Source organism: Phocoena phocoena, chromosome 7 (genome assembly GCF_963924675.1).
Source record: "Phocoena phocoena chromosome 7, mPhoPho1.1, whole genome shotgun sequence".
Taxonomy (NCBI): domain Eukaryota; kingdom Metazoa; phylum Chordata; class Mammalia; order Artiodactyla; family Phocoenidae; genus Phocoena; species Phocoena phocoena.
Genome location: NC_089225.1, coordinates 105,102,281 through 105,116,950, shown reverse-complemented (window position 1 = coordinate 105,116,950; position 14,670 = coordinate 105,102,281). Strand labels below are relative to the sequence as shown.

The window sequence follows — 14,670 nt, the reverse complement described above, 5'->3', positions numbered from 1 at the left end:
ATGGTAATGAAATGCATCCCTATTTTGGAATATAGGGCAAAATTTACATGGATTATTAAGTAAACTACAAGGCTTTAAAGGAAATTGAAATTGAAGTTGGTTTCTTTAAGCTATTCTCCTAGTGCCTTTGGAGACTCACAGTCACTCTCTGTTGGTGTGAAATGGAGTGTGTGTGGTGGTGGGTGGATATATATCATGGTTCAACACTGGGAAAAACGCTAAAGTGGTAGGAAAAACAAGGAGTCTGGAGTCAGATAAATCTTGTGGACAAAGCCCATTTTCTAGCTGTGACATTCTGCAAGCGTCAACTGAAAAATATGCACAACCTAAAAGTTGAGAATTCTGTTTTACTTGGCGGACAAAACTGAGGACTTATGCCCAGGACACAGCATCTCAGATAGCTCTGGGGGACTGCTCTGAAGAGGAAAGGGGGAATCCAGGATATATATAGGAGTTTTTGCAACAAAGGTCAGGTAGACAGAACATCAAAAGATTACTCTTAATTAAAGAAAACCAGGCATCTCAAGGTAAGTAATTTAGAGCTTTTCTATGTATGGGAAGATGCAAGAGTCTGGGCTCACTGAAATCATTCCTTTGATATGTACCCTAGCCATCCAGGGCCAGTATCCTGTGCTTTCCCATCCTGAGTTTCCTCAGGGTGCACCGTCAGGGGTGGCTGCAATCTGATGATTCGATGGTGGGCATTATGCTTCCATCCTGAGTTCCCTCAGGGGTCACTGTGCCTGGAGGGAGGGAGGTAGCTGTAGTGGCTGATGGCTGCAAAATCCTTTGTTTAGTGATATGACAGGTGGCATTTTTAGTTCACGCAAGTAACTTAAATGAACTGGGCTCAGTTATTTGTAACTTGAGACACAGTTAAATTTTTCCTCCTCCTAAGGTTGTTGTGAGAAGAGATTGAGATAATATCCATGTCATTATTAATGCAGCGACTGACACCTAGTGTGGGCTGCTATTGAGAGGGGACCATCTCCATCCATTTGTTTATCTGTTCATTGGTTTATCCATTCAGCTGATCATCGGTTCACTTGTTTACTCATTAACTCACATCCATAAATCTTTTAGCACCTATTCTGTACATAAATGCTTTGTCAGCATAACGAGCACTAACACAATTCATTATCAGCGTCAATAGTGTCCAAGTCCATAGCTGGATGACACTAAAAGCGTTTGGCGGTACAGAGGAAAAACGTAAAAGTCTTAAATATGTTGCTGTTATTGGTATTAGTTATAGAAATTAATAGATAGGAGAGAATGAAAGATTTGAAGGTATTTTCAGAAATATCAACAAATATATGTTTTAGAAAATTATTTTTTGACAAATATATTTTATGTAATAAAAATAATTTCATATTTTAATTTTTATTATATTCAAATATAATGATTATTACATAGTTGCATTATACAAATATATAATTATTTATTACATTTAACAATATATTACAATGTTTTAATATAGTAAAATTGATATATTTTTTGAAGCACAAGCCCTTTAGTTTTAGTCTGAATTCTTCACAGATTTCATGCAAATTAGATTCTTCAAATTCTAGAAGCATTATCATGAATTGGAAAAAGTATAAATTAACTGTCACGAAGGGATGCCGTCTATTGAACCTCGGCACACAGCATGGTCCCAGCGATTGAAGACAGCAGAAGCCAAGGGAGGTGGGCCATCAATCCCAGAAGGCACTGGGGGTGGGTGGAGCAAGGTTTGTGCAACACAGCGTTGGGGGCGCTGTAGCAGTGAAAGCAGGTATGCCCTAAGCTCTCAGAAGCACTCATTTAATGCCTTTGCAAAAATGCATTAAACAGAGTAATTAAGTGAGGAAGACTCTGTGAACTGCAGATAACTCAGGCAGGAGGGGTGGAAGAGGGATTCGTAGGCGTTGGCAGGGATGACGTATGGCTCCAGAAGAGGAAGGCTGGCACATGCTGTTCCTTCCTTGTGTGTCTACCAGGCTGTTACAGATCCAGCCGAGGTTGCATCATTTTATTCTGAGTAAATTATTCAAGTTTACTTCTTCCTTTCACGTCCTGCACTTAAAACATAGACGAGGGCATTATGTGGCCTTAGGAAAATTGCCTCGTCTAGTTTTAACGATCCAGACTTGAAGGGACTGATCAGGTTTGGTCTGACCTACCTTTCATAGTGCTAGCAACTAGATGACGGTTGGGAAATCCTATTGAGATCCTGCTCCCGGGACTTCCCTGATGGCGCAGTGGTTAAGGGACAACGCAGGGGACGTGGGTTCGATCCCTAGTCCGGGAAGATCCTACATGCTGTGGAGCAACTAAACCCGTGTGCCACAACTACTGAGCCCACGTGCCACAACTACTGAAGCCTGCGTGCCTAGAGCCCGTGCTCCACAACAAGAGAAGTCACTGCAATGAGAAGCCAGCGCAAAGCAACGAAGAGTTGCCCCCGCTCGCCGCAACTAGAGAAAGCCCGTGTGCACCAATGAAGACCCAACACAACCAAAAAAAAAGGAAAAAAAAGATCCTGCTCTCTACAAGAACTTGGTTTCTGTGACCTTTTCTGGCATGTTTCATAGTCAGATGGTCCTTATTTAAGCAGGACCATGTGAAGCGATAGGCAAAAGGGAAACAGACTCTCAGATACTAAACACTGAGGAGAGGAACCGCATGGGCTCTCCAGGGACAAGCTCCTTGTTTTAGCAGCTCTGAGGATTCATGGACAGGCTCTGAGGACTATGGTGGGCAGGCTTCTGGAGCATTCTTCCAGCAAGTACAATGACTCAAGTTTTGTGTGATGACTGACTGAGATGAGAAAAATAGACTCGGAGGCTTTAGGGAGGAGTAGCTTTATACTGGCCCAGAGTGATTGCCAACAGTATCAGAAATAGGGGCAGGTGTGGTGGATTGTACTGAAGAGATGGGCTGTGCTGGAGTGCCAAATGGTCTTGTCCTGATAGCGGCATTTGCTGTGCACTTGCCCTGTACCTTCATGGACCATGCCTGCTGCACTTTAGCTCACTTAGATCTCACAACCACCCTTTGAGGTAGATAGTAGTCATATGGCATTTTCTTCAGGAAAGGAAAATGATACATGGGTTCATGTAATGCAATGAATAAAAGGCAAAGTCAGAATTTCAATGCTGATCTAATGAATGCTGGAGAGCCCATCAAGCCATTTCTCTATGTTCCTGTGAATATTATAGGAATTTGTTTGTGGAACACAGGTGTAGAATAGCTGGAAAATTCTCACCCTTGTGCAATGAGGTAATGACTCCTGACCTAGAAAGAGGTCAAAGTTTTGATAGTATTCAGGGAGGCAAACTTGTATGACAGAGAAGAACAAGAAGGAATCACAGCTCTGAAAATGACTAGCTGTCTGAGATCGTGCAGTTGTAAAGGAGATAATAAAATAATTTTCTTCATATGTTAAAGATTAATTTATATATTAAATGCTTAGATCCGTGTGTACTGAACTTTTCATATCACAACAGAATAAAGAGTGAAAATGAGAGTGGTTTAGAGTAAAAGCTATTTCTCTGTAATTATTAGTATTTATTCCATATGTATTAGTTAATATTGACTTCTCATTTCAAGTGACAGAAGCTCAACTCAAACTTGCTTAAGTAAAATTCAAAATGACCATGGGCTTCAGGTAAGGCCAGAATACAAAGGTCAAATAATGCCACTCATTTCTCTTTCTCTTACCCTTCTTTGGTTTTCTCTTGGTTGACTTTATTCTCAAGCAGACTTTTGACACACAGTCCCAGATTAAAATGAGCAGATCTTTCTCAGTTGATCTATGAAAGTCATAAGAAAGACCTAACTGGGTCATGGACCTACCCTGTGATGAGAGCCTGACCATGGGACTTGGGGAGAAGGAAATTCCCCAAAGGAAAAGATTCCAGGCAAAGACTAATACACTAACATACTTGAGCCTTGTATTTGGCATTTATGCAGGATAAGAACCTTATACCACCTAGTCTTTGCTTTCTATAAATGAGTTTGGTATTGCATATGTGATAAATGGTGTAAATGAAGATGTTTCAGATATACCACGATTTGGGGAATGTTTGGGGCAAGATCATCTTCCTGCATGAGATACTTTATTTGCTTCATATCAGTCAATAGCCAACAAGTCTTTATCAAGCAATTCCCATAACTTAAGAATCCTGTCCATACACAGTACAAACCAAATCATAGCACAGTCAGTACCACAATAATGGAAATCTCTCTAGACAAGTAAAGCCCAGGCCCCCGCTGCAAGCACACAGTCTCGAGTGATATTCAATAACACCGTTTCAGAGCTGTCCCGGAGCATGGGTTGTCTTTGTAACCAGCGGATGGCAGGTAATCTGCGTGGGGCAGATCTTAAGATGCTTCGTTTTTGTTTCTTTTTCCTTAGTGTCCTTCATTTGGGTGATTTCACTGTTTATTAGCACTCAGTGAGATTTTCAGTTGAGAAAGAACATTCTGGCAATAAATGAGGAATGCATTGGAGGAAAGCAAGAACTTTTACTCTATCCAGAGTCCATGCCAGGGGTCTGAAAGTAGAAAATATAAAGTGGCAGTGAGTATCCTGATGGCAGATAAAGTTCAGAGTTCATCGTAGACCAGGAGAGCTGGGGAAAGTGTGGATGGAGGTCTAGATTGAAGAAGGACTGTCATGACGGCATGCAGGATTTCATTATCAGTGGGCGGACTTGTCCTGCCATCACCTCCCCCTCCTTCTCCTGTGACCACGGCCCCTGGGTCTTAGCAGATCTGCCCCAGAAGTTGCACAAAGGCTGGGGCCACCGCCCAGAGTTTCAGTTCTCTTGATGTCCATGTTTGGAAGATGTGCTTGCATTCATTTTTGCTCACGGGTGTGTCTGGTCTGGGGATTTGCAATAGACAAGGCCATGATGCCACGCTGAGGTGGCTTTGAAGAGGAGGAAGGAGAAAGCCATGCATTCTGTGTTTTCATTGCAGGAGTCACCTGGCCATGCAGCACTAGTCCCAAACCTCCTTATTTTTTTTTTTTTAAACATCTTTATTGGAGTATAACTGCTTTACAATGTTGTGTTAGTTTCTGCTTTATAAAAAAGTGAATCAGCTATATGTATACATATATTCCCATATCCCCTCCCTCTTGCATCTCCCTCCCACCCTCCCTATCCCACCCCTCTAGGTGGTCACAAAGCACCGAGCTGATCTCCCTGTGTCATGCAGCTGCTTCCCACTAGCTATTTATTTTACATTTGGTAGTGTATATATGTCATTGCTACTCTCTCACTTAGTCCCAGCTTACCCTTCCCCCTCCCTGTGTCCTCAAGTCCATTCTCTACATCTGCATCTTTATTCCTGTCCTGGCCCTAGGTTCATCAGAACCATTTTCTTTTTTTTTTAGATTCCATATATACGTGTTAGCATATGGTATTTGTTTTCCTCTTTTAAAGCTCCCTATTTTAAAAACACATGTTTTTATACCATTCCTTTACTCTCTCTTTTTTTTTTTTTGCGGTACACGGGCCTCTCACTGTTGCAGCCTCTCCCGTTACGGAGCATAGGCTCTGGACGCGCAGGCCCAGCGGCCATTGCTCACGGGCCCAGCTGCTCCACGGCACGCGGGATCCTCCCGGACCGGGTCACGAACCCGTGTCCCCTGCATCAGCAGGCGGACTCTCAACCACTGCACCACCAGGGAAGCCCCCTTTACTCTCTTGAATTAAAATAATAGATTGTGTAACCTACCTACACACAAACATAATTTCAAACATTAATGCCCTAACTCTACTTTGAAGTAGGCATAATTGGAAATTAACTCGCAGTATTATATATTTCAACATATAACTGCTTAGGAATGACTATACTTGATGATAAAAAGAAAAAAAAACGAACAAACTATCACAGCTTTATAAAATGCTCCCTGGGGGTCGGTACTGCTTCCCAGCTGAGAGCCACTGGGCCAGTCCCAATGCTTCCTTTTAGAGATGAGACAACTGTACTGGGGTGTGTGTGTGTGTGTGTGTGTGGAGTCATTTCCCCAGGACACATCGGGAGGCAGAACTAGAGCTCAAGTATCCCAGCTCAGGGCCATGGCCCAGCATCAGCCCCACTTCCCCTGAAACCGACTCCTGGAGTAGAAACCCCAGAGACAAGCTTGGCCCACATTGAATGCTGTTTGTATCCATGGGGGTAGGAGAAGGGGCACAAAGAGGGAGGCAGAGAAGTCAGCAAGGCTGTAATCAGGCATATTCCAAAGACCTTGAGAGTTCACTTCCTTATGTGAACATTCATTCGCTCACTCATTCATTCATTCATCCTGGACTTTCAGGACCATCTCTGCTCCTGTGGAGTTTGTATCCCAGTATAGTATATAATAAGTCAGGAGTTGATAAGTGCAATGAATAAAAGGGGTACTTGTGACAATTACAATTGGGATAATTAGGGAAGACCTTTCTGTACAGGGGACATTTAGCTGAATCTTAATAACGTGGTGGAACCAGTTAAGCTAACATCTGCATTCCAGGCAGGGAGACCAACAAGTTATAAAGGCACTGAGGTGGGACAGAACTTGTCACTGATAAGAGCTAGAGTAAAGGCGGTGGATACCATTGTCTGTTGGTTTTCCTACCAGCATTCCAGAACCATCTCCTCTCCCTGCTCCTCCCCCAAGGTTGAGCATATAACCCAATTTTGGCCATTTACATCCTCTTCCTACAGACTTTGAAACTAAGACCTCTGGGCCACCCTGGGTAGCGCCTGCTTTCCCAGAACTAGTTGTACAACTTTGTATTTAACTAAATGAGAGCATTCCAATAACTTATTTTTGTGTGTAAGTTAGCTCGTGCTGACTTCTGTTTTTTTTACAACAGAATTGCTAAAAACATAATCGCCTGCTATACTTAGGTCACCTTTCATGGAGATGCCTGTAGATAACTGAGATTTAGCTTCATCCATCAGTAAATAGAAAAGAGTAGTTGCACACTAAATTATTAGGCAAATGGAAGGGGCTGGTTCAGCACAACAGATATTAGCAAAATCCTTACAATCATTACCAAATAACAATTTAAAGCTAACAATAACCAATTTTCTAGATTTGCTACCACTTTACCATAATGTGGACACTTTGTAAGCATTGCTTCTGTCAGCTTACTCTATATGAAGTGGCAAGAATTTTTTTAGAACTGGGTCATCTCTGCACTAGACTTGTTTTCTGTGAAAATGCCAGCCAAATAATCAAAGGCAAATTGAATCAATTAAGTGTATAATAGGCCAGATTTATCCTAGGAGGCCTGTCGTGCTCAAGAGATGATTTGTTTGCATTTTACTTAGCAAAAAATAAATGTTAAGACCATACAACAAAACGTCAGCTGGCTCTTCTTTGGAAGATAACCAGAGGCCCGGTGCCCACTGGAGATGCGTGTGGCAGCTATAGGTGTGTGGGCCAAGTCTCCCACGGTCTCTGGACGTGCTCGGAGTGCTTGCAAAGAGAATCACCAGATACGCGCTAAGAGCTTTTTAAAAAGCAAATTTCTAAATCATTATTTAAAGTAATATTTTAACCTACCACATATGCTTTGGGAAGCAGTCATTTGCATACCCATAATTACCGCTCCAATTTTGTCTTGTTTTATGCTTTCCCGACTTAACACCTTTCTCTTTTCTACTTCTGTATAGTCTTTTCAAAGCTAAGAACCTCTTTTTCTTTTATTTTTCTTAATTTCCTTCTTTGCTGGTTCCCTGGGTTTAAGGTAGCTCTGGGGTATTTTACTGTAAGTGATAGACCAAAGTCTGTTAACTTTGTGACACTTGATTTCCAGTTTCCTTTAATTTTTGAATCTCCAGTAACATGAATATTTCTCTTGCTGATTTTTAAAGTGGTTTAAATCTTTCTCTGAAAATAAATGTATATTTCCTGAAATAGGTTTTTACTTTATACTTAATTTTATGCCTCAATCAGCCAGTTGTCTTCAGACTTCCTGCTGTTTCCCTTTCCCCTAAACTTTGCCCTGGTTTCTATCCATTTCTTATTCATCATCATTCTCTCTGTCTCTCTGTCTGTCTGTCTCTCTCCCTCTCCCTCTCCCTCTCTCTCTCTCTCTCTCTCTCTATATATATATATATACACACACACACACACACACACACACACACACACATATATATATATATATATATATATATATATATATAAAATCCCCTTTTCTGACCAATAAGGCAAAAGGAGCCGGCTGTTCTCAAGTTTTTTCTCTTTACGACACATACAAAGTTGTGGCAGCAGAGACAGATGTTTCATCAGAGAAGTGTTTTGCTGTTGACATCACCCAGGGCAATGCAGTTTACATCAATGAGTTCAGTTAATGTAGTTTGGACAAGTGTGGTGCTAAAAGCAATTCAGATCACTTTCTTTTATTTTAGCGTATATAGTCTCCAGAAAAACCAATATATATGAAATATATCTATTTCAGAGTGTTTAACTATAGCACCTAAAAGGTCACTTTTGGTCAAGGTGTCTCAAGTGAATGATCAAGGTTCTGGCCTAGAACTCAGGCCTCTCAAATTGTGTTTCTCAAATTGTATTTCAAGACCCCCTGCTGGGGGCCTTGGACAACGTTCGACAGCTTTGTGGTTACATCGTGGCTTGACCACGCATTTAGTTTTGTGTATTTGGGTAAGTTTAGTAACTTATTTTCTGCATCTTAATACTTTCCTGAGAAACTGTTGAATTAGACATGATGTCAATGGAATGCACATAGTATGTGCTTTAAAAATCATGGTTATTTTTCTTGTTAGTACCAATGTTAGCTTTAGGATAATGTTTCCCATCACTTGGGGTTAGCCAATGCTTTTGTTTAGCAATTGGAGTACAACCTAAGTTAATTGTTTCCTTGCTCCTGAGGAAGTTTAAATATCATTAAAGATATTTTGAACCACGACTTCTGGTTAGAAAGTTAGAGACAGAAAAAAAAGAGTGGCCAGCATGGCTGGTACAAAGGGACTGAAAAAATAGAAGAGGCCAGAGAAGAGGCAGGGAGCTGGGCCATGTGGCCTGGTATGTTTTAGCAAAGGTATGGCTTTTACTCTGGATAAAATCAGAGCATCGTACATTTTTGAGAAGAGGCACACCATGATAAAAGTCATGCTTTTGAAAGGATATCCTTGATCTCCCATCACCTTTCCTGTGAAAAGGTAAAATACAGTAAGGCTCAATGTTATTCAATATCAGCTACTCAATATCTCTACTTGGATCTCTAAAGAGCATATGGAGCTCAACATGCCCTAAACTAAACTCCTGGTTTCTGCAACCCTCACACCTGCACCACCCATGTCCTTCCTCACATGGTTGGGGGTACTTCCATCCTGCCAGTTGCCAAGGCGAAAAGCTTTGGAGTCATCCTTGAATTCTCTCTTTCTGTCATGCCTCATATAAAATCCATCAGCAAATCCTGTGGGTTCTACCTTCTCACCTGGATTATTTCATAACCTCCCAACAGGTTTCTCTGCTTCTGTCCTTGGCCTCCCAAATCCAAGGGAAAGGCCTCTGCTATACTATCCTCAGGAAAGACCATGGGAGATCAAGGATATCCTTTCAAAAGCATGACTTTTATCATGGAGTGCCTCTTCTCAAAAAAGTACGATGCTCTGATTTTATCCAGAGTAAAAGCCATACCTTTGCTAAAACATACCAGGCCACGTGGCCCAGCCTCCTGCCCCTTCTCTGGCCTCTTCTATTTTTTCACTCTCTTTGTACCAGCCATGCTGGCCACTCCTTGTTTTTCTGCCTCTAACTTAGATCTTTGCTCTAGCAGTCCAGCCTGCCTAAAATGCACGCTTGTCATCTCAAATATCCACCTAGTTGGTTCTTTTATGTGAGTGTGTGTGCACGCATGTGTGCATGTACACGTGTGTGCATAGATATATGTGCATATATGTATACACAAAGTAGCTTTATTGAGGTATGTAATTCACATACCATACAGTTCACTCATCTACAGTGTACATTCCGATGGCCTTATATTCACAGAGTTGTGCAACCATCACACAAAAAGACTTCTCGTAATCATTAGTAGCCAATCCCTATTCCCTTCCACCTCCAACCCTAGGGAACTACCAATCTGCTTTATATATTTATGGATTTGCCTATTATGGGCATTTCATACAAGTAGAATCATGTAATATGCGGCTTTCTATGACTGGTTTCTTTCACTCAGCATAATGTTTATCAGTACTTTTCATTACTGAATAGTATGACACCATACTTTATTCATCCACTCATCAGCTGATGAAATTTTGTGTTGTTTCCACTTATCGGCTATTATAGACAATGTGGCTATGAACCCTCACATACAAGTTGTTCGGTGGACCTATGCTTTCATTTATCCTGGGTTTTTACTCCTCTAAGAGCAAAATTGATGAGGCATGTGGTATCTATGTTTAACTTTTAAGGAACTGCCAAACTGTGTTCCAAAGCAGGTGCACCGTTTTACATTTTCACCAGTAGTGAGTGAAGGTTCCAATCTCTCCCCATCGTCGCCAACACTTGTTATTTTCTGTCTTTTCATTATAGCCATCCTAGTAGGTATGAAGGAGTATCTTACCTGGTTTCGATTTACATTTCCCTGACGACTACTGATGTTGACCATCTTTTCATGAGCACTTGCTGACTCTTTGGAATCTTTGTTCTAATTACACCTTCTCAAGGAGGTCTATCATGAACACCCTGTTAAAAACTTCTACTAGGCGCCAATCCCTACATTTTCAGATACCTTGTTTACATAGCCTTTGTCATCATCGTAAATACCACATGATTTATCTATTATATATGTTTATTGTATGACTTCCTCACTTTACTCTGATCCAACTGTGAATACTCAGCAAGAGCAGGAAGCTTTGCTTTGATCATTGATTATATCCTAAGTGCCTAGAAAAGTGTCTGAGAAATAGAAGGCACTCAGTAAATATTTGTAAAACTAATGAGTGAATGGAGAGAAAAATCAGACCCAGAAGAGACAAGGCAATAATTATGGAGACTGGGTAGAATAACCATTGCTTTTGCCTCACTTTCATAGGCGATGTGCCAGGAGATTTGCCACTCTTTGGGCTTGTCCACGTTTTAAATTGGTGTTTCTGGACTGCCTTATCAAAAGTATTTAAGGACATGTCTAGAACACATAAGCACCCTGATAATAATTTTAAAAAGATTTTCTGGAAGTTACTCTTTTGTATCTTTGATTCTTTGTACCTGTGACTTGGCTACAAGATGGTTTGTAACTGACAAGAATTTATCATTTCCATTGAAACCATACCAAGACTGACAACCTTGAACCATCATTTTTACCTTAGATGTGAGGCATTTTATTGATACATCTAAAATATTCATTAGAGACTATGTTTTAGTAAGGGCAAAAATGGAGATGGAGTTGGGGAGGACGGCACTTATAAACTGGCTATGAATACTAGAACTTAGAATAAAATGCTGTTGTTCACTGACCAGTACCTCTATGTATATGGACTTACAGACATGAGCACATGTGCTCAGATGGTGTGGCCCTGATAGCAGCTACAGGTTTCAGTACATTCTTCTACTGCCTTTTGCTTTTTCAAATGAACCAACTCCAGTGAACATTGGTGTTTATATGGAAACACATGCAACCTAAAAATAGTGATGAGTACCATCTGAATAGCCATCTTCTTAATAAAATTCTTAATGACTGTTTAATGCTATTAGGAACAAAACATTTCTTTACCTCATAACAGAGAAAAGATTATGTATAATTAGTTTATTAGTGAGGATACCTTTCATCTTCTATACACATTGATGGGGATAATAGCTTTTTGGGGAGTCCTGTATAGTTTTTTAAACATCTTCTTTGGCATAATCATGCTTAACTGCTACTTGAACTGTGAACTCAGCTAATTTATCTATCTAGCATACTTTGCTAGGCTCTTTTGTAAGCATTTCAGTTTGGGCATCAGAATAAAACAAACAAACAAACACAGTTGTAATCTCAGAGATGTAATGGAAAAAGAAACAGAGTATTATGGCAAGCAATGTCTTTGGAATTCTTGTTTTATAAATAAATATCCACAAAAACGTACAATTTCATATTTCCATGTTAAATCCTCATTCACCTTGCTCTGATTATCACCATCAACTGTTCAGTATAAACAGTAGAGCGAGAGCTACACTGCAGGATAGCCAGTGGAGAAATAGTTACTGATGGGAAGTACTGACCAAGTGGGCATGAAAGTGAATGGTAGAGTTATTAAGCACAAAACTCAAGGAAGGAAAGATTCGTCAAGCTTCCTTCCTCAGATATAATGTGGGTCTAGATTTAGAGGAACCATCTCACCTCAGTGGTGTAAGCCAGCTTTTATCCTTTGTGTCCAATGGAAACACCAAGTTGGAAAACTTTGAATAATTAAGTAAGCACTACAGTTACAAAAGGCACATTGAGGCAAACTTCTCCTGGGAATTTTTTGCTTTGTCCGCTGTACTCATTTGCCATCTGGATAGCTTCCTTAAAGCTTTTAAGAGCACCAACTAGGAAGACATTATAAGCAATGTTTAATCTAAATATCTATGTGTTCACATACTTTGTGATTTGAGTTTTGCTATGATTGACGACCAATTCCAGCACTTCCCCAGTCCCTACCACTGAATAGTTTTGTCTTTATTCCATAGCATCTTGACCAGACCCATGCCTGATCAACCAAATTCTTTCTTCCAAGGACTTCATCCTGGTCTTACTTGGTTCTTGAAGTGTGACCTGCCTTTTGAATGGAGGATAAGCCATTCTTTATCATTACCAACAGCAGGAGAGAAAACAGAGACTTGCCTCACTCCAGTTCAACTTACATTTCCTTATCTCTTGCTGAAGGCAAAATACGTCTAGTCCTGTGGGGAGTAAGGTATCAAACATTATCCTGTAGTGGCCCTAGTATGTTATTTTACCTTTTTCTCTAAGGATGGAATTTCGTGGCAAGATACAGGGACTGTGATTCTCCAAAAATACTAAGCTTCATTTTACTTTCTGTAGTCACTTGTCTTTTCTTCATAAGCTTGTGGCTTCACAGTTACTTTTCCCATATTTTCCTTCTTATTCAGTAGTTTAATTCAATGGTCTATGACATATTTCCAAAGATGGTCTAATAATATCTCCATCTGACCTCCTCTTTGGTGATGTGAGCTTCCTGCTTTCACATTAATGAGTGGACTCTAAATCCTTTCCATTTGAAACTGGGCTGAACTCAGAGACACAATTCAAATTCTATTTACAGAAAAAATATCAACAAAATATATGAGATCTAAGATTACAATGAACAATAGCATACGGTGGAAGTAAGACTGTATGATTCTTAAGACTAGGTCAGAAAAGTCTTAGGGCTTCCATTTGGGTCTTTTGAAATGTTTCCTCTCCTGATGTTTCTTCTTGAAACCTAGCTTTTCTGTTTCAAGAAGGCCCAGCTACATGGAGAGAACATGTATAGGTGTTCTGGTAAACAATCCCAACTGAGGCCAGGTTTCTGGTCACCCCTACATAGTGTCAGACATCTAATTGAAGTAACCTTCAAATGATTTTTGTACCTGGCCATACAAGAGTCATGCCTAGTCAATTGAATATTCTCAGCTGTGGCCCAAACATCATGAGAGGTGAAGAGCCATCCCTTCTGCGCCCTTCCTGAATTCATGACCACAGAATCTGTGAGCATATCAAATGGTTGTTGCTTTACACCACAATGTTTTATGAGTGCGTTTAATGCAGCAATAGATAATTGTAACAGAATTCACCCAAGAACAGAGTGTTCCTATAACAAAAACTTAAAACTTGTCACTGTCTTTGAGATTAGGTTGCAAATGGAAAACGAAAGGGTTTTGAGTCTTCTGCTAAGAAAATTTGCAAGGATGTCAAAGAAGGTATTAATAAAAGCTGGAAGGTCAGTAAAATTATTATGGGAAATTAGAAAAAAGTTTGACAACACAGTTGGGTATTCAAATTATCATGGGGTGATATAGAAAATAAGCTTAATAAATTCGTGGGTTTCCTAATGAAATTTCCAAGCAGAATATTCAAACTACCAACTTGCTTCTCTTAGTCATGCATCATAAGATGTAGAAAAAGAGAGAGATAAGGTAAAAAAGGAAATATTTAGTTTTCAAGCAAAATTTAGTAGAAAGATAAATAAAACCATGACTTTCTGGGTTGGAAAATGTAATTGATTTTAATTCCAAGCCTCTCCAGATGGCAAAAGATTTTCAAAGTAAGGAAAGAACTCATGGCAAAGATCAAATTCAGAGCACTATCAGGACAATAGTCTTGGAGTAAGGATGAAGCTAGTGGTGTGACTGCAAAACCTTTTGTAAACTATAGAAAGGATTTAAGATAGTGCCTCAGGGGTCCTTTCTGATGGCAAAGGCCCCCTAACCGTCTAAAGGATATAACTTGCAGACACTCTCTGGTAAACAATCTAAGGGAATTATCCCACTTCAGCTTCACAAGGGGCCCTGGATGAAGAAAGTCTACCTCAAAGAAATTAGTGAATGTTAAGTTTTTTGAATGGCTTGAGCAACAAAATATAATTCATAGAAACCCCACAATGTTTTAAAGAAATTATACTGGCAGAAACACCATTAACACGGGCTAAAAGGGATAGAGACAGCACAAAATGAGAAGTTCTTGACATCTTTACTTC

General features: G+C 40.2%; 1 pseudogene; it reads left to right on the top strand.

The window, feature by feature from the left end:
- Positions 1-1,616: 1,616 nt before the first annotated feature.
- LOC136125445 (large ribosomal subunit protein eL8 pseudogene) overlaps positions 1,617-14,670 on the top strand; it is a 79,728-nt pseudogene continuing 66,674 nt past the window's right edge.